Source organism: Vicia villosa, linkage group LG1 (assembly GCF_029867415.1).
Source record: "Vicia villosa cultivar HV-30 ecotype Madison, WI linkage group LG1, Vvil1.0, whole genome shotgun sequence".
NCBI lineage: Eukaryota > Viridiplantae > Streptophyta > Magnoliopsida > Fabales > Fabaceae > Vicia > Vicia villosa.
In genome coordinates, this window is record NC_081180.1 from 57,128,591 (window position 1) to 57,151,311 (window position 22,721).

The 22,721-nt window shown below is 30.4% G+C and overlaps 2 long non-coding RNA genes and 1 pseudogene across 4 annotated transcripts; 2 read left to right on the top strand and 1 right to left on the bottom strand.

Moving 5' to 3' along the window:
* Nucleotides 1–690: 690 nt before the first annotated feature.
* LOC131606870 (uncharacterized) lies at nt 691–3,300 on the top strand. 3 transcript variants are annotated; one of them, XR_009285093.1, is made up of 3 exons: nt 691–819; nt 1,031–2,423; nt 2,850–3,300. It is a non-coding gene; the product is annotated as an uncharacterized LOC131606870 (long non-coding RNA). The 3 variants fall into 3 exon arrangements; XR_009285091.1 differs by having other exon boundaries at nt 713–1,250; nt 1,376–2,423; nt 2,850–3,298; XR_009285090.1 differs by having other exon boundaries at nt 718–1,927; nt 2,004–2,423; nt 2,850–3,293.
* Nucleotides 3,301–3,871: 571 nt separating this feature from the next.
* Nucleotides 3,872–10,689, top strand: LOC131643442 (uncharacterized; annotated as a pseudogene).
* A 767-nt stretch (nt 10,690–11,456) lies between these two features.
* LOC131606885 (uncharacterized) lies at nt 11,457–12,700 on the bottom strand. Its single transcript, XR_009285097.1, has 3 exons — nt 12,638–12,700; nt 11,829–11,901; nt 11,457–11,531 (listed from the first exon to the last, which is right to left on the bottom strand). It is a non-coding gene; the product is annotated as an uncharacterized LOC131606885 (long non-coding RNA).
* Between the last annotated feature and the right edge of the window lie 10,021 nt (nt 12,701–22,721).

Genomic DNA, 22,721 nt, shown 5'->3' on the forward strand with positions numbered 1-22,721 from the left:
GAAAATTCGCTCCCACCAATTATAGTATATTGGATGCAATTGAGATTAACAGAGAATTCTCTTATGGATACTTTGAATTCCTTAATGTGAATTGCGTAAACACACTAAGCGTATCTTTTGATAATAGGTTACAGAAAAATATTTCTTACACTTCACTCATGCATGTATAATAAACTATTATATAGTTTGGCATGTGGATTTATAACCGATAGATGCACTCGTTAAGATGGTAAAGAGGTGTATTTTGGCAGGCAACTGGTCATGAGTTTGATCCTTGCATTGTTTCATTTTGGATCAAATTTTTATTACTGTTAATATAACAAATTTATTCAAAAATGTCCCACAAATAGGATTCAAACCCAACGCCTTCCTACATAAACAAACATGTCTTTCTACTAAGTCATTTAAACATAATGTATAATTAGTGCATATATATATATATATATATATATATATATATATATATATATATATATATATATATATATATATATATATATATATATATATATATATATATATATATATACACACTGTTAATAAAACAAATTTTATTCAAAAATGTGCCACAAATAGGATTCAAACCCAACGCCTTCCTACATAAACAAACATGTCTTTCCACTAAGTCATTTAAACATAATGTATAATTAGTGCTTCCAATTAATATAAAAGGTGTCATTTAAACAAACATGTCTTTCCACCAGTTGCTTTTAACATTCAGATCTATGGTGGCAACAACAGGTTACCGGCGATTAGTATGGTGGTGGTGGTAGAAACGGGTTTCCGTCGACGAGTGTGGTGGTGGCCGAAATCAGAAAGGTTTATCTATGACATTTTCAACTTATGTAGAAAGTGCAAGATCTGAACTAATTATTATTTATCTAAAATTATTATTATTATAGATCTGAAATTATTATTATTTCCTCTCAAATGATATTGAAGGTATTGTCTTTGTTGGTTTGTTATATTATTGTATTTTTTGTGTTGAAGGTGATTGCTGTTTGTTGATTTGTTGTTGGTGTGGTTACAGGTTGATGAAGGAGATGGTGGTGTAGGTTTGAATGGTGACCATATGTTAAATATGGTGAGTTATTACTACTATCATATGTTTCTGATGGATATGTTTTTTTTACGACGTGTGCAGTTTTGCAATGATATATCTATGGTGGCGGCTAAACGTTTCCGGCGACGAGAGTGGCTGTGGATGGATTCGAAATGGTTGAAGTGTTTTATCAACTAAAATTACAACGGTATAAGTTATAATTTTCAACAATGGGTTATGAGAAATTTTCAATTATGTTTAATGTTTTAGAGTTTTAGTCATTTAAAAACTTGCTATCATAAAGGTTTGTTCATGTTTCCCAAAAACTTGCAGAAATAAAGAAATCTCAAAACTATTTATGTGGCTTGAAAGCATCGTGAAGGTAATGATTTCTTATTTTGATCTAAGGGCAACAAAGAAAGCAATTTAAGTCATTAGAAGTATGCCATTGAGGTTTAGCAAGGAGGGCATACAATATTTGATTCTGAAGTCATTATGTTTCGAACTAATCTATTTATTTTTTCTTACTGTTTCCAACAAGTCAATATAGTTTAAGGGAGGTGCTTGCATACCTCCACCCCTAAACTTGCAGCAAATTAATCCATAGACAGGGACCTATGCTGATGGGAGTGTCGACAGAAAGTCGGGATCAAGTGGCTCGGGAAGATTGGGACTTGGGGCCACGGCTGATCCAAATGAAGTGAGTTAGTATGATGATGTATATACATCTTACAAGAAGCAGAGAAGCACAAATTATCACACTTCAATGAGTGCTAGAGCAGCTGTGAGATGAAAGCTATCATAATAAGTTTCACATCGTTGGGTCACTTGGGTGTGTAGACTGGATCACGTTGGGTTGCCTTTGTTGATGTTTATCTGAAACTGGTATTTTTTGTTTTTTATGATCCAATGTTCTTTGTCATGTTGATTCATGAATGATTGGATGTATCTTTCTTTGAAGGAAACTGAAGTTCCTGCAAACTTGAAAACACACTTGGTGATGGGATTAAAGAAAAAAGAAAGTAAATTTCAAATTCCTCTAAATGCAGCACCAGACTAACATCATATTTCTATTTTTTTAAGATCATTTTTCCAAAAGATACAAAATTCCATTTCTATGGCTACTGCTACTATTCCATCTTCATACATAACTCAGGAACAATTACGCTCAAAGAATTTCAGGCGGTAATGGATGACATCTTTGAAAGATACCCTCAGGTGAAGCTATTCCTAAAGAATAAACAGATGCGTGGCATTGCTGATCTTTTGGAAGAATCCAAAGGAGATGTTGAAAAAGAATCTATTGAAATTACTATCGAAGAACTCAAAACTGCACTTTTCAATTTGGTCACTGATGAAATTTCCTCCTGCTACAGCTCAGGTGTTTGTCATATTATTTTGTTGTAGCATTTTCTTTAACGGCACCTTCCTGCTTTTGTTAACCATGAGTGTTTTCTTTTTATACTTGTGTCTCGAAGCATTAGTTTGTGTTATGTTGCAGTAAAAGCTCATCACCATATTTGTCGATTGTTATCTCTTAAAATTCGGGATCGGTATAACTCGGCACTATACGGTTACGTTCGCAAAAAAGAATTTATGGTTTTCAATGGTAAATTATGGTTTTCAATGGTAAATTAAATATGACATTTTTATAAAGAAATCATTAGTGGATGTGTAATTTCGAAAAGCATCTTATATTAAAGGAAAATGTCTTATATACACTTACGTTTTTGAAGTTGTATTCTAATGTCATGCACCTTAGTTTAGAGTTTAACTTTGACTCGTGTGTTGCTTCTTCTCTATGCAGTATCTCCACAAAGATGAATACTTGAAAGGAATCAAAATATATGAGTCAATTATTAAGGCATATGCATCCTATGATGAACATGGAAAAGATGAAAGGTTGAAAGATGAGCTATGAGCAAAGACTGTGGCTCTGTGGCTTTGTCTAAGATGTAGCATGATTTGAAGTGACTCAATAAAAAAGGAATGAAGCCACTTAGCTTTGTGAGTATTTTCATAAATAAACTGTATTATTTTGAAATGGAAAACTACTCTATTATGTTTGATTGCAGCCACCCAGTCGAGTCTGCAGTGTGTCATGCCAAGTTAATGTTAGTATACAGTTTTGAAGAATGAAGCAATGATATGAGACATGTATATAATTGATTTTAAAAAACTATGATGCATCATGGTTGAATTTAAACAATGTCATTTTTAACCTTTGTCTTAATCTTTCTATATGGTAAATTTTCATGAAATTGTGCCTAAATTAATGTTTATTAATTCATTTTGTCTGAGCAAAAAAGAAAAGAAAATATGTTCTTAAAAAGTGTTTTCTATTCACCACTGGTAGTCTTGCTTCAGTTGCAGACAATTTAAATGATGTTAATGTAAGTTCTCATTTGTACAACAGGTGAAATTAAAAGATAAATATTTTAATTATAAATTATAATATGTTATAAAAAGAGATTCTTTGTTGTATCAAAAAAAATCTATAGATATATGGAACAAATATTTTTATAAACGAAATAAAGTTTATTGTTAATATAAATATTCTTATAATTGGGAAAAAGTTATTACTCATATTAATATTTTTATAAACAGTGTGTGGGACCTTATTGGCTAACAAAAATTTTGATTATTTATTTTTCAAATAATGATTATTAATTTTAATTAAAAAAAATTATATTAAAAAACTATACATCTAATATTCAAAAATAAAAAAAATAAAAATGTACATCTGAAACGGAACATGAAGTTATTGATCAAAATATTAATTATTAACGAGACATGAAGTTACTGATCAAAATATTTTTTTAACGGAACATGAAGGTACTTAATATTGATTATTTATTTACCAAATAATTATTATTAATTTTATATTAAAAAAATGTACATCTAATATTAAAAAATAATAATTTACATCTGAAACGGGACATGAAGTTATTGATCAAAATATTGATTAGAAACGGGACATGAAGTTACTGATCAAATTTTTTATTTATTAATTATACTTTCAATTATTATTTTTTCACGGATAACCAGACTTTTTTTATTAAAAAATATATATCTGAAACAAATGCGCGTCCCGTACCAGAACCCGTGCGAACGCACGGGTTTCTATCCATTTTTATTATATTTTATGAACATCTGTCGTAACACACCCTTACCCGTTGGAACGCACGAGTATTCAGACCAGCATTCATAGGAACTCATGTCAGTGGCGGAGCCAGAAAAATTACGGAGCCTGGGCAAAAAAAAATTTCCTCAAAATTTTCATGCTACTACATGTCAAGTCCATATTTCAATTCAAGACCATCGGTTGGCCATTATCCTCTAATTCAATGACTATATGGTACTTTATCTACAATTAGATTCATAAGAAATTTAACCATTTAGGCAACTGTTACTTCAGGGAGAAAACTTATGACATTGTTATTCTCATTGTTCTATACTATAAAACATAATTGTCTCCAATGGTATTTTTAAGATTGTTAAAAAAAACCTCTTTTGAAGAAAAATAGTAAGATAAGTGCTTATTGCATTGTATATTAGTTGAATCCTTAAATCAACTGTAGTGAGAAAAACCACTCTAGCAGAAACATTACAAATAACCATTCCCTTTTGAAACCAAACCTGAATCTTGTGCTTTTTTTATCCCAAATTTACCCTTTTCAAACCAAATGAACCACCCAAAAATAAATTAATAAAACATTCTAGAAATTGGAAAATACCTCATCTTTAACTTCATATAATTCCTTAGTTTGATTCTCCAACACTGTATTGAGCCCTAAAACTTTCCCCTCCATTCTCTTAACCTCCTTCTGCAAAACACAAGCATCTTACTCAACCCCTCTTTGCTTCCGACTAAGACCCCCTTCTTTTGCATCTCCAACCGGTTAAAAATAAATTTGACACACATCTTTCACCTTGCAGCCTTGCTTGCAAACATGACAAGTGTGTTTCTTCGATGTCACACGGTACTCAAATTTTAGGTAAAGAAGAGAAATTTTAGGTTTTAAATTATATTAATGAGGATTCAGGAAGGTGGTGAGAGGTTTATCAGAGCTCGTGGAAGACGTGGCTGCAGATGGTGACAAATTGGAGATCTTCGGTGATGGGGTTCAGAGTTTCGTAGCAGGTTGAACAAATGGTGCCGGCAAATTTGCCGCTATCCACCGTCTCTTGCGGCTTCTTTCCGCTTCTATTTTTTTTTGCCCTTTTTTTACCTTTGATTTGTCTTTTTTTTAACCTCATGTCCAAAAAACTTTTGGGCCAGAGCCTGGGCACGTGCCCAGCCTGGCCGGGCCTTAAAACCGCCCATGACTCATGTGTTATTGTATTTTTTGTACAATTAAAAAAATAAAATAAAATATATTTAAAATAATGTATGAATTCAAATACGATAAACATGTGTTGTATTTTAATTATTTATGTTACTAATATTTTTATTTTAAAATTATTTTTAATTTAAGATAAAAACAAATGCACGTCAAATACGATAGACATTACAGTTATATGATCAATTACACAATTTTTTATCTTCTATTATTCACATATTTTATATTAAAATTTTTTATCGATCTAAATGTTTTTACGGGTACCAACATTTTTCTATACATTTAATTAATTTTTTTTACGGGTACCAGACATTTTTCTATACATTCAATTATTAATTTTTCACGGGTACCAGACACTTTTCTATACATTCAATTATTATTTTTTCACGGGTACCAGACATATTTCTATACATTCAATTATTATTTTTTAACGGGTATCAGACATTTTTCTATTAAAAAATGTATATCTGAAACAAATGCGCGTCACATACCAGAACCCGTGCACACGCACGGGTTAGTTACTAGTTTGACTAAATTTGTTAAATAGTTCTATTATTAATTAATTCTAAAAAATATTAATTTTTTATTTATTTTTAAATATTTTATTTATATTATATAAATTAATAAAAAAATAATATGTATAATTTAAAAAGTAATAAATAAATGGTGAATTCTTATCTACCCAACTCAAAAAGTTGGGTAAGGTTACCTCCTTTGTAAAATGCTTTGAAAACAACAAACATTTGTAGTATTTTAATAAATAATTAAATGTGTTAAATGAGATTAAATCATGTGATTGGTTGGAGGTACACTACCCAACTTTTTTTTTTGTGATGGGTAAAGAAGTTGTCTCCTTAATAAATAAATAAGAGTGCTCTCTAAATGCATTGGTGGGTGTGTTGCTTTTATAGAAGGACTTCGTTTGCTTTGGCGGGTCCATCTTAAATTATTTTTGTTTGAAATAGGTACAATATGAAAATTTTGAAAAATGTGTGAAATTCGTGAAAAAATTCTCAAAATATCTTGATTACTACGCGTTAAAAATTCTCAAAATATCTTGATTACTACGCGTTAAATGTGTGGAGTATTATATTAATCTTTTGTTGGTAAGATATTAGTATTATATAAATCTTATTATCATAATTTCAAAATTTTATGTATGTATTTAGATTGAGATGAAATTTGCATGATGCATAATTCGTTTATACCGATCCAAACGGACTAAGACAAGACTGAATTGATGTAACAGGTTATATTATGTTTTTAGATACATAAAAAAATGAAAAGAAGATTTCGTACATGAGTTGCATTATAAACCACTCCCGTTGAGTCATGTCTGCAGATAAAAAAAATAATGATTTTTTTGATTCTGTGTATGGTATGATGTAAGAACTTGGAACATGGGACGATGTTGTATCCCATCCACTTTCTTTTCCAATCTTTGTTTTCATTTTCAACTCTAAATTATTCTAGTCCATTCTTTTCAATCGTTTCAAGTTTCAACCACCAAGATGTGAGATAGAAGAAATTTTTGATTTTTTTAACCTTACACTAAAAAATAGGATTGAATCTTATGCTTTCTAACGATTGATGCACAAATCAATAGCATGCAAGATGGAAAGCATGTTACATCATGTGACTTGTTATTGTATTGTCATTTTGTTAGTAGTAGAAAGAAATCACCAACTTTGGTTGAGTTCCAATACCCATCATTTAAATTAAAGCTCACACAAGTTTTAGAAATTGAATGCCCTATAGTTGCATTTTTATCTCATTCATGAAGTCAAACTACTACTCGCCGTCTGATTTTGATCGCATTACTTATAGAAAACAAGTTTAATTTTTAAAAAATTAATTTTAAATCAGAATCGTTTGATCAAAATCGAACGGTCAGATGCAACTTAATGTATGAATGTAGAAAATCAAGCTCCCAAATTTAAAATAAATTTTGTTCTTTCTTAAAATATTAAGTATTGACAAAATTACTATATCACCTATTTTTGTTAAGTTTTGTCACTTAGTCTAATTACTTACATATATTATTATTGTTATCTTATTCGAATTTAAGGTCAGGATATAGTGCCCCTAAGAAATCTAAATGAAAGCAACTGAATATATACTCGTCAGAACAAGTATTAATCAATCTCTTTCGTGTTTTGGAGTCAAGTATATAAAAGAAGAAAATATAGGACAATCAAAACTTAGCGTGTCAATAGTTTTTGTTGCTTCCTCTGTTTGCATATTGCAGGCCACAAAGTACTTATTACAAATTATTTTAATAATTTTCATTTTCTTGATTATAATTATTATTAATAGTAATATATTGCAACAAATTAGAGTGATGTAAGGTACCATAAAAGCTATGAAGGATAGCATATAAAGACAATGAATGGATTACGTCATACAATTGATAGAGCAAAAAAGCTACCACCCTAAAAAAAATTAAAAGAAGTATAATCATATTAATCAATTAATCATGTACAAAATAAATCCCTATACAATTAATTAGATTAATTAATTGTATTTAGGGGTTGAAAATGAGGCTCCCACATTTGCATTTCCAACTCATAGGCTTGTAATTTGTATTGTCTTTTCCTCTCGAGTAAGCAACTGAATTGAACTTTGAAGAGTTTATCTTTCCATTTTGGACTTGAGGATTTGTAGGCACCTGAATAGCCTCACAGTGTCTACATGTTCTACACCTTCTATCACATTTTGGGGGCCTTGACCCTATTTGTGCCCTTAGAAACATCTTCTCCTCACTTATTGTCTAAAAAAATAATCAAATAACCTAAATTAATACTTTTAACTCCTAATCTATGTTATTGTATGTTTTTAATCTCTGCTGAGTTTGTCAGAATCACGACATTCATTTAGTCGTGACTCTTACAATATCTCGGTAGATTCAAGCATACACTAATAGAAAAGACCGGATAATAAATAATATGTAATACGAATTTTACCTTGTGTAAGTCACTTTGTTTAGGAGTCTTTCTAGCTTCAATAACTAGCCCTTGGTGAATCCAGCTTGAAATTACCAAAAAGAAAAGAGAAATGCAAATGAAATGATGATCAAATCTCATTTTTTTTAAGGAGAAAATTGTAATAGTAGTTAGAAACTGAAGAAAAAAAAGGAAGGTTGAGATGAAGAAAATGAAAATGTGAAAGAAGAAGAAGCAATATATTGTTGAGATGAGAAATGTGAAAGATGAAAAGATGGAACATAGAAAGACAAATGAGGAGAACTGAAAAGGAAAACACTTGTCCTTCCTTCGGTTACTGAGCCCTAAACAAAGATTTTATTTATAATATATATATAATATATAATAATAATAATTGGGTTGGTGAAGAAGAAAAAGAATAAGAACCCTGAGAAGATAAAATGAAAGAAAAAGAGAACCAGAAACAGCAAAACGCCACAAATTTCAGAAGATGAGAGGGACAAGTTGTGTATTTACAGCTGGGGGTTTCACTTCTTCATTTCTTATATAGTTTTTTATTTATTTACATGCATATATTATTGTTTTTTGTTCATAGTAATTTATTTAAATATTGGACTTGGATGATTTTATGTTGTTTATTTTATTTTATATTTTTTGCCTTTTCAAAGAAAAAAATGTCATATAGTTGGAATGAGTTGTACACTTTTTGTGTTTCTTGTAGTACGTGAACGTTGCAGTCCCACCTTATCACGGCACCTCTTTCTTTTGTATGAGTACCTCATACATACATGGATTGTGAATTCAAAAGGTGTTTTTTATAAATAAAATATAAAAGTATCCAATTTTCAAAACAATTAAAAAAACTTTCGCCAAACTAAATGATGAAATCATAAGAGGTGATATGTACAATATAAGTTAACACGATTATAAATTCATAAAAAACTAGTAACAAACCCGTGCATACGCACGGGTTCTGGTCGGACACACGCATTGTTTTCACAAATAGTAATTGTTATTTATAAAAAATACATTAATGAGAACAAAATAAATATTTGAAGTACAAATATATTTTTATTCAAAGTAAATTATAAGCGGTTTTTGAAAATAAAATTACATGGTATTTAGTAATTGTTTAACAACTTAAAAAGAGAAACTAAAAGAGAGTCAAAGCGTATGAAAAGTAGCCGTGAGGATGCACGAGTACTGATTTGTTACGCGCATTTGTACACATTAATAAATTAATAAGACAAAAATATTTTGTTTTGACATCATTTATAAAAATATTTGAATAGTTAGTACATTTTTTCTCGTATATAAAAATAATATTATTTATAAAATATTTGGATTAACCATAGATTATTTTCTCGTATTTTAATATAATTTATAAAAATATTTGAATCAGTAATACATTTTCCCGTAAATAAAAATAATACCGTTAAATTGTTTTTTCGAAATTGTAGCATCATTTATAAAAGTATGACAAAATAAATAAATAAAATTAAAATATCAGTTTATTCATACAGACGAGCTGCTATGAATATATCAGTTTTTCCTCAACAAACAATGTCTACTATTCTCATTAGTATATCATAGGAACATCAAGTTGTGAACATTAATTAGACAGTGTAACATCATCAACTATAAACTATTTATATTTTTACATGACAATCCTTTGAGCAGCTTCAATTTTTATTAGTAGTAATACATTGGAAGTTGTTTTGTGTTCTGACTTCTTAGTATTTTAATGCAAGTCTTTTTCTTTGAACATTGTTTTTGTCATGGATTCATAAATAAAGCGTATAATAGTGTAATAGTATAAAGCAACATTCCATCTCTTTGAATTGAAAAGTATATTACAAATATATGAAAAACTGCCAGCAACAATACAAGAATTTTCTACACGACTTCCTGCTCTTACACATTGACACACCAATGCATGGACCATTAGATTTGGATCTACACTAATGCGGGAACCGTTCGGGTATTTTCGATCCCTCGGAGAGAAAAAGTACCATTCTTTCTCACTGTGATAACCCATTTCTGCATACATCAGCAAAAACAAATTATTCATATGCAATTAGAAAGAAAAGTAACAAAAGAAATGATTCATAAGTGAAAAAATGAAGTACCATGAAGCTGCCATGGATCAAACTTATACAAATCAACTTCTTTAACAACAGGAATAGAAATTGATTGGCCAGCACATTTTCTACACAAGTAATGATTCACCAATTCTTCATCGGTTGGATGAAATCTGAAACCAGGTGGCAACTCTAATTCACCTTGTATTTGCGTTTCTGAAGGCTTCTTCAAACGTTGACTCTGTTGTTGATGATTGTTCTTGATTATGATTCTCGTTGTTGTTGACGATGATCTTGTTCTTATTGATGATTGTTGTTGTTATGGTGTTTTGGGAAATGAAAGTTGCGATGAGACAGAGTCAATGGTTGAGTTTTATTCACCCTAAAATTCAATTGAAAACATATAAACCATTTAAGTACACCAACACAAAGATTTTGTTAGAACAACACATAAAAGAAGTCTTGCTAAGATTAAAGCAGTAGGTGATTCATGTTGAACCAAACATCAACCTAAGAAATTATGAAGTAAGCTATGCTTAGCTTCGCGCACTTGACAATAAACTACGGACTTGGGAATGGTATGCCTGAGATTACTACATACCATGTTCACATAGGACAAGACTGTGGTAACTGTTACATACAAAAGAGTATCAGCAAGAAAAATAGGGGAAACAAAGCAAATCATCGACTTAGTTCTCGAATTCCTGTTTCTTACCAATTCGACGAAGAAAAGCATTGTTATATCTGTCGAAAAGTGAGTGAGTTGGATTTCCACCTTTCTCCACGTCTTGGGGAAGCTTGCGGAAAAAATCAATTGTCAAACAACCCAAGAGTAAAGTTTGCTCTGTTCTGATAAACAAAACATATATCTCGCAACAATTTTTTTCCTCAGGGAAACACTGAAAACAAAAAGGAGTGTAGTAGACAGGAAAGAAAGATCAAACCTTCTCGTGTAATTTCCTATTCAAAGTCTGTAGCTTGACAAAAGGTGAACATTTTGTTCGGAGCTATTCAAAACATTTGAGCAATAATTTATATAAGGGCGTACATGATGTATATTAGCTTCCCTGTCATAACTTTTGACATGGCCAGTATATGATTTTGAATCCATGGGCCAGTAAACCTGAAAAACAAATGATGTCGAAATTGATGATCTGTAGCTATATAAACAGACTCGGAAGAATGAATATACAACTATTAAGGAAACATTAAAGTTACATCATTTTTTAAATGACGTGCATGTGCGCTATAGATTAAAACCATTAGATTAGTCTGCATTTATCATTTGATATCAACCTAACAGCAGTAGTACCCGCTCCATAGTTGAAAATTAATCATTTGATATCAATCTAATGCCAGTAGTATGTTGTGCGAAATTTAAAAATGGATCCTTTATATATTCCGCCCAACCATTACTAACCCAAAGGTAACAAAAGATTATCTTGCATTTCAATACAACAAAAGCCTTGGGATCTGCGCCATCAAAACTCAGCCTGCAGTAAGTGCAAAGAAAGAGAACATTAACAAAAAAGACATGTTAACAAAAACCATCAAAAAAGTATGCAGAGTTATGGCATGCATCAGCACAAGAGTCACTTGTCTCACGGATAATAATCAGTAGCCAAAGTTGAAAATTTTAAGACTACCATCTCGGCAACTAAGGGCTTAGATTATTTAGTGAAACCTGATGTAAAATGTGTAGCTAGCATTTCACTTCCAACTGATAGAGGCAATATGAATTCATTAGAAACTTGATAATTTATTAGAAAGAATGAGGAGAGTCTCCCCTGAATATAGCTACAAAGTACAAACTTACACAACTTTGAAACAGTGTTGACAAATTGAGTCAGTTGTGTATTTACCCGAAGATAACGCAAATGGCTAACATTGATACTTTTCACAAACGGCAAACGAAAATCCCATAGCAGATTAGGGCAGAGAAATGGAGCAACAAAACCGCCACTCGCAGCATCGACATAAACTATTTTTATAATAAAATATAAAGTAAAGTCAAATTGATTCCGTGATAGTGCCACTTATAAGCTGTTTTCATAAGCTATCACAAAGAGTTTATTGACATGTCATAAATTGTCAACCTGTTAGCACTGGTAACAATGTTGGGCTTATCATAAGGTTTGCCTTATGATTTTCTCTTAGTTTACCATTCATTTTGAAAGCTAAACCAGCTAACATTATTGCCTTTGATGATCCTACAGTTCCAACACCTACCGTTGTTTCTTCTGCACCGACAGGAGCATGGAACAAATGCGCTATTATTTTCACACACTGGTCCTGCAGAATTAAACAAATGAATCAAATCACTTTACCAGAATATTCATCTTAAAATGATCATATACAATACCAAAATATTCAAATTCTTTTTGGTATAAAAGCCTGATGCCTGAAATTTCATTCTAAAGGTGAATAAGTGAGATGTTGCGGGTCCGAACACGACCTTATATTAGATGTTTCTGCACAACTACCTATTGAGCTGAATTAACATGACAAAATAATGTAATTCAGAGAATTTTTTAATTACAATAATCTACTCCAAATTTTCATGTCACTATACCCAAATAGATCAAAGCTCAAAACTAAACACACTTCAAAAGGTGTACTTACCTATTCAATTTCACCAAACAAATCTTCAAAGACCAAAACTTTATGATCATATAAAGACACCCAGTTACTCAAAATCAAGACTTCAAAAATAAAGTCCCAACCGGAATTTAGTTTAAACCATTATAGTTTGAAATTGGATCTCTAGAGCTGCATTACGGTGTTGCAGTTGTAAATGACATATGATTCAGAGAGATAAGTTTTTCTCTCTGAAATTATGATGCACCTTTTGAGTAGGCAGAAAATTTCAGTTTCTTAACAAACAAACCCTAAAAAGAAAACACAGTTTAACACGAAACCAGACCAACCCTAAAATGAAACACTTTCAATTTCAGTTTTGGAACAAACAAACCCTAAAATGAAATTCCAGTTTAACAACAAACCAGACCAACTCTCAAATGAAACACGATCAATTTTTTATTTTTTAACAAAATATGCAAATATTAAAATCGAGTTTAACACGAAACCAGAATAACAATATGAAGACAAACACGAAACCAGAACCAATTTAAGATTTGTAACAACGAAACACTAACATGAAAAACAAGAAAAAATCGAAACCAAAAGACAAACCTCTTTATCAACCAGAATCAATTCGAAGTGCTCCTTGGTCGTCTTTGATAAAACTGTCCACTTGTGATGGATTCTGACGGCGATTTTGGATAGTTCCTTACTCTCATTGATGTCCTTCAGCTTCTCGGAAGGTCCTGCCATTGCGAGAACTTGCAAACTTGAGAGCAGATGATTGTTGGAAGAATCAATTTGTTGTTATTTGGAAAGAGAAACGGAGAAGTATAAAACCTTTTGAGAGAGATAGTAGGAAACGTGTATGAAGGAAGAAGAGCGAAAGGGTAGCATGTGAGGCTTATGTATGCAGAAGAAGAATAGTGTGTAATCATAACTTTTTACGGTTTCAAGAAATTTTAGGAGAAAGAAGATAAAGGGGTGAGACAATTTGGACTATATTAGGCGTGAAGAGGTATAAAGTGGTCTGGCATGAGCAGAGAAAAATTTAATTTTTAGGGTTTTAATTAGTTGGGATGTGGGCCGGTGATAAACTAACAGACTTTTTGTTCCAATTTGTTTTTTCATGGGCCAGTCATAAATCATGGTTGCAACTAAATATTTTTAATAAATAATTAAAAGACCTTTTTTACCCTCAAATATATTAATTTAGACTAAGATAAGTAAAAGGGTATTTTTGAGAAATCCAGAACAGTTTCTTTTCTTATATTATAGATATAATAATTAAAGCAAAGAGTAATCTTTGAAATGGAGAAGGCTTCCAAACACCTTAAAATATCGAAGGACTTTATATATATATATATATATATATATATATATATATATATATATATATATATATATATATATATAAATATCAGAGCCTGAAAAGGAGCTGATATAGTGGTTTAATACAATTATTTGAAAAGGAGTTTTTGAAAACATATTTAGTATTTTAAAGTTACATATTTCTTATTTTCTCCATTCTTTAACCCTGACCTTTGAATCTTGTTAGTGTACCTACTGGTAGTGAGTGGTCCCGGTCGTTAGTCCCGTGTGTTGAGGCCGTAAAACCGTTGGTTTAGCTCATTGTAGTTACAGTCCAAGAAACAAACTATAAGGGGGTGAGAGAGAGTTAAGTAGAAATCTAGTGACTTTTGGATACTAGTCTGTTTAAAAAGTCTTCTTGTAAAATAATTAGTATTGAATCATGTCACAAATCTTAAGAGCTTTAAGCGAGTTAGGAATTAGTAGTCGTAGAAGCACTAATAATCGAGTTTTATGTCCTGCGTCCTCTAGTAATACCAATTATGAATTAGATCAAGATAATTTCCAAAACCATGAATTAGAAATTCAAGAAATGGAAAGTCGTTTAGCTAACTGGTCTATGCCAGAAATTAAATTAAAAGAGATTTATAAGATTAGTACCTTCGAGCTTAATATTAAAAAGATTATTCATACAACTGAATCTGCAACTTCTATCACTAATAAGTATGAAACTATAAAATTACTGAATAAAAACTTATTAGAAAATCATTATCGTGAAGGTTACAAGTACATACACTTAGGATTAATACAAGTGGCTATAAAACCTCTACATAAATTAGGCTTGAATACTCCAATCCTTCTAATATTACGAGATACTAGAATAAAAGATTTTCATAATTCAACTATAGTTGTAGTTGAGTCAAACTTAAATGATGGTCCAGTTTATTTTAATTGCCATCCCAACTTTAGTATGAGCTTATCCAATGAGTTTACTCCAAGTTCTTTAGTTATCTATGTTCAAACTCTTGGAGACACTTTTAATCCTGGAGTTGCTAACATAGATGTCATTAGTAGGATAACATATAAAATCTCAAAAGTTAAATATGATTTTAAATCTCTAAAATCAACCCCTAGAAACGAGACTTGTATTATAGAAGCAAATTTGAGTAAAAAAAATGTTATGACCCCAAAAATATTAACTGCTTCTGATATAATAGATAAACTTCCAGAAGAATGGATATTAAGAGATGTTGTTAAAACTGACAAGATAGAAGCTAGAACCATTAGAGATGTTATTCAAGATATTGATGGATCAGTTAGAATTATAATGAATAGGAGTCAATCCCACCGATACTATGCTTCGAGTACTGTTAGTGCCTCCTCTAGCGCCAGACTTTCAGCTGCTAGACGATCAACCGATTCCACCATTAGAATTAATTTAGCTGGTGTGGATTTCAATCCTGATGTTCCTATCCCAATTTATCAAGAAGAAACCTCTAGATCACCTTCACCTACTGCTTCACAAGTTTTAGGTACCTTAACTAGAGAAGATCCATTTATTATAGATAAAACATGGATTAGAAATGAGTTTAACTCATCTTATAATAAAGAAAAAAGAGATTGATATTTCTCTTCTTTTGATAAAACATTAACAAAATTATATTTAGAAAAATTTTATGAATTTTTAAGTTATCATGAAATTAATACATATTTCTTTACTTGGTTTGAATTATACTGTTTAGAAGAAAAAAATTAAAATACGCTAATAAGATATTTTTAGATGTTAACACTAGAATTACTACTCAGTGGAAAACAATTTAAAAAGAAACTATTAGCTCTATACACCCACCTTTAGAAGCTATTAAAATAACACCACCTAAAGAAAATGTTGAGATAGAAGCATCTCCTTTTAAAACCATTATACGACCTGATGAAACTAGAAAAGATATTAATAACGTTCATAATCAACTTAACTTTACCAACCAAATTTTAAGTACTATGTCAAAACAATTAGAAAGAATTGAGAAGTCTATTCCTCATACTACTGATACCTCTTCCAAGACACTTGATCCTACTAGACCCATATATCATTATGATATTCCCTCAAAAGAAAAACTACAAGGTATGCTGCTAGGACAAGAGTCTGATGAGAAAATTAATGAATTAATTAAAAGATTAAATGGTTTAATTACCAAACGAGTACTTCCTATATATAGAAGGTTTATAATTAATTACCAAACGAGGACTTACTCGCTCTAATTCAGAGGCATTGACAACATAAAAGGCAGAACAACTCCAAGGAGACTTGCTTGGCCTAATTAGGCCCTTTTTTAAGTAATCTTGTATTTCAGCTTTGCAATAATCCAGATGTTATTTATTCATCTGAATCGGCCTAGCTTTAGTTGGTATATTAATTTCCTTAAAATTAGGTTCATAAGGTAAAGATACAACATGAACTTTTCTTTTCCAAAAAGCGTTAGGTTGTTCTAAACAAAGGTCTTTAACAAATTTGTCTTGTATTTCCTTGATTTTTTCCTGAATTTTCTTAGATTGTAATTGTTCATCTATTCTTTTAAAATGAATTTCTTTATTAATAAAATTAATTTATTTTCTTTTTATATCTATTTGATTTACATGGGATATACTTTTTTCTTTAATGGAATTAAGATCCCTAATTTTTGGCTGATTTAAAAATTCAAATTTAATGGTTCTTCCTAGAGCATTTGTAATTATTGCGGTATCGCTAACAGTAAAAGGATATAATAAGGTTAGAAATGGTGTTCCCAGTATAATAGTTTCATGAATATTCTTTACTAATAAAAACGAAGTTTTATAACATATTTGATCTTTGCAGATCTTAGCACTAGGTAATTTATAAGAAACTTGTAATTTACTACCATTTGCTCCTCGCAATGATTCTTTTGTTTTTTCATAAAACTGAGTTGAGATTAATCCTTCTTGAATACAATTTAAATCTGCTCCAGAATCAATTAACGCAATTAATTCATAAGTTTGATTTTGAACATTTAATTGTACTCTTGTATACCATTTATGGGATATAATCCTAGCAATATTATCTATGTAATTCTCAGAATTATTAGTATATGATATTGAAGGACTCTCAGTTGGTCTACTCTTTTGTTCTTGACTAATAATAAAATTTCCTTGTAGCTCTAAAAATTTTAATTCTAAATTATCTTCACGTTCTTTTAGATATCTAATTTCAGTCTTTAATATTTTTATTTCGTTATTTAAATCATTAATAGTAACTGTTTTAGGTGGTTCAAACATTTTCATAATATCTTTAAATTCTATTTTATGAATGTCATTTTTATGAACATCATTATCATTAATAATATCTTTTATCTGACGCATGAAAGCTTCTTTACTTTCAGAGTCTTGCATTTTATCTAATATGGTGATTAATGTATTTGCTTGACTATTTGTAAGGACATTAATTCTTTTTGAACAATTGTTACAACTACAAAAATCTAACCCAAAACATTCATCAGAATCAGAGGCAGATTCTTCCGAATTGTTTAATTGATTCACATCATCATAAGCTGATTCATAAGATGATTCTTCGGAAGACGAAGAATCCCCATTGTTTAACATAATATTTTCTAAAGTGTTAATAAGACTTTCTTTTAATTCATCAAAAATATCTAAATTACTGATTTGATTGATTTTTTCTTTAACATTACATTTATTAGAGTAATGACCAAACCAATTAGAATGAATAGGAGTCAATCCACGATACTATGCTTCTAGTAGTGTTAGTGCCTCCTCTAGCGCCAGACTTTCAGCTGCTAGACGATCAACCGCTTCCACCATTAGAATTAATTTAGCTGGTGTGGATTTCAATGCCACTTTGTATGTTTATTTTTCTTTTGAAATCCGTTTGTAATAAGTTTGAAGTCCGGACTTCTTAGTTTACTCCTATATATAGGAGGTTTGTGAGTCTGTTTAGGGCATTCTTTTTGCTTTTGGCCAATATAGAAGGTATGCTGCTAGGACAAGAGTCTGATGAGAAAATTAATGAATTAATTAAAAGATTAAATGGTTTAAATTTAGGATCCGTATCTACATTACACACCCTTTCTCACGAAGGAGAAAGTAGTAGTACATTAAATAAATTGGGGAATAGAGGCCCTAGGCCAAAAACTAGAAATTATTATCCTAGACCTTCATTTGCTGATTTGCAATTTGAAGAAAGAAGTAGCTTTGTAGGAGATAGCTACTCTGGCGAATCTATAGTTGAATGGAATATAGATGGTGCTTCAGAGCAACAAATTTTGGATACCATTCAACAAATGACCATGGCTGCTACAACTTTTAAAATTAGAAGAAATAGCGATAAGAAGACCAAAGACATGATAGTCATGGGCTTTACTGGTCAATTAAAAGGTTGGTGAGATAACATCATTGCCCCAGATGATAAGTTAAAAATTGATATGACAGTTAAAGGAGAGAATATGAAGAAAATTGTGTTACAACCTTCCTTTATGCAATTACTAAATTCTTAGGAGAACCTTTAAAACTTCAACAAAGAGCCTCTGATCAATTAATGAACCCTTATTGCCCAACCATGTCTGATTATCGTTGGTATAAAGACATGTTTCTTTCTAAACTCTGCCTTAGATCAGACGGAGCGGCGGATTATTGGAAAGAAATATTTATTAGTGGCTTACCTAGATTATTCGCTGAAAAGGTTAAAACCAATATTAAACAAAAGTGTAATGGGACTGTTCCCTACAATTCTTTATCTACGGGAGAAATTTCCAATTATATAATAGAAACAGGTATACAAATATGTACTGATTATAAAATACAAAATAAAATTAAAAATGAAAAAATGAATAGTAAGCGCGAAATGGGAACATTTTGTGAACAATATGGAGTTGCCCCTATAAGGGCTCCTAGTAACCCAAAAGGTAAAAAGCAAGTTAGTTATAAAAGGAAAAACTTTCATTATAATAAAAGACATTATAAAAATGATAATCAAGAATTTTATAACAAGTCGTACAAGAGAAATCATGGTAAGAAACCACAGAATAAAAGAATTTTTAAGAAATCTCATAACAAAGACAAAGATGTAAAATGTTTTAAATGTGGTCGGTTTGGTCATTACTCTAATAAATGTAATGTTAAAGAAAATATCAATCAAATCAGTAATTTAGATATTTCTGATGAATTAAAAGAAAGTCTTATTAACACTTTAGAAAATATTATGTTAAACAATGGGGATTCTTCGTCTTCCGAAGAATCATCTTATGAATCAACTTATGATGATGTGAATCAATTAAACAATTCGGAAGAATCTGCCTCTGATTCTGATGAATGTTTTGGGTTTAGGAAGTGTTCAATAAAAATCGAAAAACTTTAAAATTAAAGAAATATGTAATAAAAAAACATGTTTAGGAAGTGTTTGGATTGATAGTGGACAAAATTGATTTTTCAAGTGTAATTCCATTTAGTATTTGATATTAGTTTGTTTTGGGATTTGAGTTGGCCTTTACTAGTTGGCCCCATATGAGTTTAGTATATATTGTATTTTATGCTTTGTAATAGGATGTAGAGTAGAAGTGTGTAAAATCATTCTTGTAACCATTTTTCAATTGAGTAAAAGTTAGTTACAATTTTCTCTATCTTCTTCCATCTTGTTCATCTTTGATCATCTTAATCCGTTGTGCACCAATAATTAGTATCTAGAGCTCTGGTTCAGATCCACGGGAAGGGAAACACAAGTGGATGTGAGGTGTGTGATTGTTTTGATTTCTGATTCATTCAATTCATAGTGAATTTAACATCGAAATCGTAGTGAAATCATATTTCTTGATTTTGAGGGATCGGGAAACACAAGTGTTTGGTGAGATTTGAGTGATTTCTTGCACAATATCGAAGATGAACGGTGGAAACAGTGGTTTGAATATACAACTTCTCGTGTTTGATGGAAAGAATTGAAATCGATGGATGGTTCAGATGCATGTGTTGTTTGGCGCTCAAGATATGCTTCATCTCATCAACGACGGTCACACTCTAGTTTGCTGCAGATGCAATAGAAGCACAAAGAAACGCGGAACAAGAAACAAAGAACAAGGATCAGAAAGCGTTGTTCTACATTTATCAGTGCATGGATGCGAATGTGTTTGAGAAGATATCTAATTTGACGATGATGAAGACTGTATGGGACACACTAGTACAGTGCTATGGCGGTGACGCATTAGTGAGGAAGGTGAAGCTTTCGAGTCTACATAAGCAGTATGAGAATCTCAACATGAAGAATAATGAGAAGGCACCTGAGTACATCTCCAGAGTGATTATGATCACTATTGAGATGAAAACTTAAGGAGAAATGCTCTCAGAACAAGTGATTATTGAGAAGGTACTGAGATCACTTATTCCTCAATTTGATTACATTGATGTAGCTATTGAACATTCTAAAGATCTGAGTGAAGAGCTGTAATACAGTCTAAAAACACAAGAGTTACGTCTAACTATAAGAGAGAGAGAGAGAGAGAGAGAGGGAGACATATATATATATATATATATATATATATATATATATATATATATATATATATATATATATATATATATATATATATATCGTTGATGTAAATATACAATTTTTTCTGTTTTGAATAAAATATAATTATTCTTAATTTGTATAGCTATAACTCACATATCGTAGATATAATTGTACAAATTTTATTTAGTAAAATAATTAAGTTTATTTTAATTATAACAAATATTATATTAACAATAGTTATACTCTATCGTATGTTGTTATTAATATAATTTGTTTTTGTTCAATGTACGTGTAAGCTATCATTATGTAAATTATAATTTGAGTATCATATTGGTATTATAAATTTTTGATGACATAATATTTGTACATTGTTATATTTCTCATTTAATATTGTTGATACATCATTTGATACTACAATAAATAATAGTTTCTCTTTAAAGACATGTAATATTTTAGTTTAATGAAATCCAATAATTTATTTCAAATCTTATTTTCAAAATAGATTTTAATTCTCCAAGTGTTATGTAAGTGATGGACATACCCTATTGATAAGACATTATTTGACATGATCATTTTGTGATAGGAAAAATAGTTGAATATATGTTTACAATATTTTCTAAACTCTTGAATTAATAATTATCTATTATTCTCTATCAAGTGAAAAAATTTAACATGTCAACTCTATTTGAAATGAAAAATAAATATTATTTATTTAATATAATGTTATTTTATGAAGACTTATGTTGAGGATATTATAGTCCTATGTTAGTAATTAAAGTTTATGACTATTTTTGTTATATTCTCAACATTAAATCATCTAATGTTTCAATTTTTTGTCTGCGTATAACATAATATGTTTCTCAAATGTGTGTAGTTATATTTGTATCATTTGAGTTTTGAGTGAGTTATTAAGATGTTAAATGTAATCATATATTCTATTTTAAATTATAGGATTTTATCTCACTCAAATGATGGTAAACCTTTTAGGGTTGGCAACAATTTTGCTAAAATATGGTTCATGACAGATACTGAGCAAGATGTCGTAACATCTTGATTATACTTATACAACAAAGTTTGAGCTTATATTGAAGACAGATTTTCTAACAAGATGTCATGACATTCTGTATCAGAACATCAATACGGGCTATTTTAAATCTTGACATATTTGATTTGATTTTGTGTATTTTCTTTAGATATATCTCAATAACATTCGCAGGTCAAGAAGATTCAATCTGGAACTATAGAATCAAATCAAGACAAAATTGAAGTTTCTAAAATTGGTTGATTGAACAATTTAGGAAATTTGAAAATTTGTTCCACGATTCAAAAATATTTCTCTACATATTTACCGCAACTCTCAGCTTGTGGATCAAGTAGCATTTGGAAAAAGGTTATGAAGTCCATGGACTGCTGAAAAACTATTTAAATAGAACCTTAACCTAATTAGAGAATAACTCACACAATTGAAAAATTAGGGGAAGCCTTGGGTCCGAAGTTTTGAGAGTCTCTCATGTAGGTGTAAGTCATCTTTGTATCTTTTGATACTTGTGGTAGACAATATGTTCTCAGAAGCCTTTAGGTAATGAGTTGAGTATTGTTCTCACTCTTTAAGTTTTTAAGCATAAAATTGAGTATTGTTCTTGATTGGAGCTTTTAAGCAAGATCAAGTATTGTTCTTAGTTGAAGCTATGTAGCAAGACTAAGTATTTTGTTTTGGATGATATTCTTTTATAACTAGTTTGTGATTGATTTTGTTACTAGGGTGTGACTTATTTTGAAACAGTAACTGGGATTGTGACTGTTTGTTTATCATTGCGGTGATTGGAGGTGAGATGTCGATTTCTCATATCTAGATGTTGATTTTTAGGTAGAAGTTGGTATGTAACACCT